Consider the following 5,000-nt stretch of genomic DNA (forward strand, 5'->3'; position numbering starts at 1 on the left):
GCATGAATGCTTTAAAAGTAAAGATATAAACACGGATAACAGCAACACTTTATCAAAGGCACCAATCCAGATATCAATGACGAATAAATGTTTATTTATTAATACGAAAGTTATTTATTGCGCTGCCCGGCTAATCGGAGGTTCCGCCGAGAGCGAAGAGCAACACGCCGCGAGTCGACTTTTGCATCGCCCGTACGCCGGAGGTACTGCCCGAGCCCGTCGGAGGTACCGCCGAGAGCGAAAGCAACACGCCGCGAGCCAACTTTTGCATCGCCCTTACGCCGGAGGTACCGCCGAGAACGAAAGCAACACGCCGCGAGCCGACTTTTGCATCGCCCGTACGCCGGAGGTATCGCCGAGAGCGAAAGCAACACGCCGCGAGTGGACTTTGTCGCGCGGCAACGTCGGAGGTAATGCCCGAGCCCGTCGGAGGTACCGCCGAGAACGAAAGCAACACGCCGCGCGCGGACTTTGTCGTGCGACACCGTCGGAGGTACTGCCCGAGCCCGTCGGAGGTACCGCCGAGAAAGAAAGCAACACGCCGCGAGTCGACTTTTGCATCGCCCGAAAGCCGGAGGTACCGCCGAAAGCGAAAGCAACACGCCGCGAGTGGACTTTGTCGCGCGACAATGTCGGAGGTACAGCCCGAGCCTGCCGGAGGTACCGCCGAGAACGAAAGCAACACGCCGCGAGCCGACTTTTGCATCGGCCGTACGCCGGAGGTACCGCCGAGAGCGAAAGCAACACGCCGCGAGTGGACTTTGTCGCGCGACAATGTCGGAGGTACAGCCCGAGCCCGTCGGAGGTACCGCCGAGAGAGAAAGCAACACGCCGCGCGCGGACTTTATCGTGCGACATCGACGGATGTATCGCCCGAGCGAGCGTCCGGAGGTACCGCCGAGAGCGAAAGCAACACGCCGCGAGTCGACCTTTGCATCGCCCGAAAGCCGGAGGTACCGCCGAGAGCGAAAGCAACACGCCGCGAGTGGACTTTGTCGCGCGACAATGTCGGAGGTACAGCCCGAGCCCGTCGGAGGTACCGCCGAGAACGAAAGCAACACGCCGCGCGCTGACTTTGTCGTGCGACACCGTCGGAGGTACCGCCCGAGCCCGTCGGAGGTACCGCCGAGAAAGAAAGCAACACGCCGCGAGTCGACTTTTGCATCGCCCGAAAGCCGGAGGTACCGCCGAGAGCGAAAGCAACACGCCGCGAGTGGACTTTGTCGCGCGACAATGTCGGAGGTACTGCCCGAGCCAGCCGGAGGTACCGCCGAGAACGAAAGCAACACGCCGCGCGCGGACTTTATCGTGCGACATCGACGGAGGTACCGCCCGAGCGAGCGTCCGGAGGTACCGCCGAGAGCGAAAGCAACACGCCGCGAGTCGACTTTTGCATCGCCCGTAAGCCGGAGGTACCGCCGAGAGCGAAAGCAACACGCCGCGAGTGGACTTTGTCGTGCGACACCGTCGGAGGTACCTCCCGAGCCCGTCGGAGGTACCGCCGAGAACGAAAGCAACACGCCGCGAGCCGACTTTTGCATGGCCCGTACGCCGGAGGTACCGCCGAGAGCGAAAGCAACACGCCGCGAGTGGACTTTGTCGCGCGACAATGTCGGAGGTACAGCCCGAGCCCGTCGGAGGTACCGCCGAGAGAGAAAGCAACACGCCGCGCGCGGACTTTATCGTGCGACATCGACGGATGTATCGCCCGAGCGAGCGTCCGGAGGTACCGCCGAGAGCGAAAGCAACACGCCGCGAGTCGACCTTTGCATCGCCCGAAAGCCGGAGGTACCGCCGAGAGCGAAAGCAACACGCCGCGAGTGGACTTTGTCGCGCGACAATGTCGGAGGTACAGCCCGAGCCCGTCGGAGGTACCGCCGAGAACGAAAGCAACACGCCGCGCGCTGACTTTGTCGTGCGACACCGTCGGAGGTACCGCCCGAGCCCGTCGGAGGTACCGCCGAGAAAGAAAGCAACACGCCGCGAGTCGACTTTTGCATCGCCCGAAAGCCGGAGGTACCGCCGAGAGCGAAAGCAACACGCCGCGAGTGGACTTTAGCGTTTGCGAAAGCAACACGCCGCGAGCGGACTTTAACGCACGAACGGCCGTACGCGCCACGTCGTGCGAAAGCAACACGCCGCGAGCGGACTTTAACGCACGAACGGCCGTACGCGCCACGTCGTGCGAAAGCAACACGCCGCGAGCGGACTTTAACGCACGAACGGCCGTACGCGCCACGTCGTGCGAAAGCAACACGCCGCGAGCGGACTTAACGTTTGCGAAAGCAACACGCCGCGAGCGGACTTTAGCGTTTGCGAAAGCAACACGCCGCGAGCGGACTTAACGTTTGCGAAAGCAACACGCCGCGAGCGGACTTTAGCGTTTGCGAAAGCAACACGCCGCGAGCGGACTTTAGCGTTTGCGAAAGCAACACGCCGCGAGCGGACTTTAGCGTTTGCGAAAGCAACACGCCGCGAGCGGACTTTAACGCACGAACGGCCGTACGCGCCACGTCGTGCGAAAGCAACACGCCGCGAGCGGACTTAACGTTTGCGAAAGCAACACGCCGCGAGCGGACTTTAGCGTTTGCGAAAGCAACACGCCGCGAGCGGACTTTAGCGTTTGCGAAAGCAACACGCCGCGAGCGGACTTTAACGCACGAACGGCCGTACGCGCCACGTCGTGCGAAAGCAACACGCCGCGAGCGGACTTTAACGCACGAACGGCCGTACGCGCCACGTCGTGCGAAAGCAACACGCCGCGAGCGGACTTTAACGCACGAACGGCCGTACGCGCCACGTCGTGCGAAAGCAACACGCCGCGAGCGGACTTTAACGCACGAACGGCCGTACGCGCCACGTCGTGCGAAAGCAACACGCCGCGAGCGGACTTAACGTTTGCGAAAGCAACACGCCGCGAGCGGACTTAACGTTTGCGAAAGCAACACGCCGCGAGCGGACTTTAGCGTTTGCGAAAGCAACACGCCGCGAGCGGACTTTAACGCACGAACGGCCGTACGCGCCACGTCGTGCGAAAGCAACACGCCGCGAGCGGACTTTAACGCACGAACGGCCGTACGCGCCACGTCGTGCGAAAGCAACACGCCGCGAGCGGACTTAACGTTTGCGAAAGCAACACGCCGCGAGCGGACTTTAGCGTTTGCGAAAGCAACACGCCGCGAGCGGACTTTAACGCACGAACGGCCGTACGCGCCACGTCGTGCGAAAGCAACACGCCGCGAGCGGACTTTAACGCACGAACGGCCGTACGCGCCACGTCGTGCGAAAGCAACACGCCGCGAGCGGACTTAACGTTTGCGAAAGCAACACGCCGCGAGCGGACTTTAGCGTTTGCGAAAGCAACACGCCGCGAGCGGACTTAACGTTTGCGAAAGCAACACGCCGCGAGCGGACTTTAGCGTTTGCGAAAGCAACACGCCGCGAGCGGACTTTAACGCACGAACGGCCGTGCGCGCCACGTCGTGCGAAAGCAACACGCCGCGAGCGGACTTTAGCGTTTGCGAAAGCAACACGCAGCGCGCGAGCCTGTGTAGTGCCTGTCCGCGGGAGGCGCGATTAAAGTATCAGTCATTCGTGTGCTACAATTTTATAATCCTGTGTCCTTAAAATATCAATACTTATATAATTGCATAGTAAAATATAATATTACAATATAAACATTATATTTCGTTATATAAGTTTAAAAATTAACATAACTGTAATAACTAAGCATTATGCACCTTCTAATACAGAAACACTAAAAGTATTCCCACGCAAACACTCCAATGCGTGTGATACGTTATTAGGGACAGCATTCATGCATGAATGCTTTAAAAGTAAAGATATAAACACGGATAACAGCAACACTTTATCAAAGGCACCAATCCAGATATCAATGACGAATAAATGTTTATTTATTAATACGAAAGTTATTTATTGCGCTGCCCGGCTAATCGGAGGTTCCGCCGAGAGCGAAGAGCAACACGCCGCGAGTCGACTTTTGCATCGCCCGTACGCCGGAGGTACTGCCCGAGCCCGTCGGAGGTACCGCCGAGAGCGAAAGCAACACGCCGCGAGCCAACTTTTGCATCGCCCTTACGCCGGAGGTACCGCCGAGAACGAAAGCAACACGCCGCGAGCCGACTTTTGCATCGCCCGTACGCCGGAGGTATCGCCGAGAGCGAAAGCAACACGCCGCGAGTGGACTTTGTCGCGCGGCAACGTCGGAGGTAATGCCCGAGCCCGTCGGAGGTACCGCCGAGAACGAAAGCAACACGCCGCGCGCGGACTTTGTCGTGCGACACCGTCGGAGGTACTGCCCGAGCCCGTCGGAGGTACCGCCGAGAAAGAAAGCAACACGCCGCGAGTCGACTTTTGCATCGCCCGAAAGCCGGAGGTACCGCCGAAAGCGAAAGCAACACGCCGCGAGTGGACTTTGTCGCGCGACAATGTCGGAGGTACAGCCCGAGCCTGCCGGAGGTACCGCCGAGAACGAAAGCAACACGCCGCGAGCCGACTTTTGCATCGGCCGTACGCCGGAGGTACCGCCGAGAGCGAAAGCAACACGCCGCGAGTGGACTTTGTCGCGCGACAATGTCGGAGGTACAGCCCGAGCCCGTCGGAGGTACCGCCGAGAGAGAAAGCAACACGCCGCGCGCGGACTTTATCGTGCGACATCGACGGATGTATCGCCCGAGCGAGCGTCCGGAGGTACCGCCGAGAGCGAAAGCAACACGCCGCGAGTCGACCTTTGCATCGCCCGAAAGCCGGAGGTACCGCCGAGAGCGAAAGCAACACGCCGCGAGTGGACTTTGTCGCGCGACAATGTCGGAGGTACAGCCCGAGCCCGTCGGAGGTACCGCCGAGAACGAAAGCAACACGCCGCGCGCTGACTTTGTCGTGCGACACCGTCGGAGGTACCGCCCGAGCCCGTCGGAGGTACCGCCGAGAAAGAAAGCAACACGCCGCGAGTCGACTTTTGCATCGCCCGAAAGCCGGAG

The sequence above is a fragment of the Pogonomyrmex barbatus genome, unplaced genomic scaffold (assembly GCF_055798465.1).
Source record: "Pogonomyrmex barbatus isolate J1 unplaced genomic scaffold, ASM5579846v1 scaffold52, whole genome shotgun sequence".
Lineage (NCBI taxonomy): Eukaryota > Metazoa > Arthropoda > Insecta > Hymenoptera > Formicidae > Pogonomyrmex > Pogonomyrmex barbatus.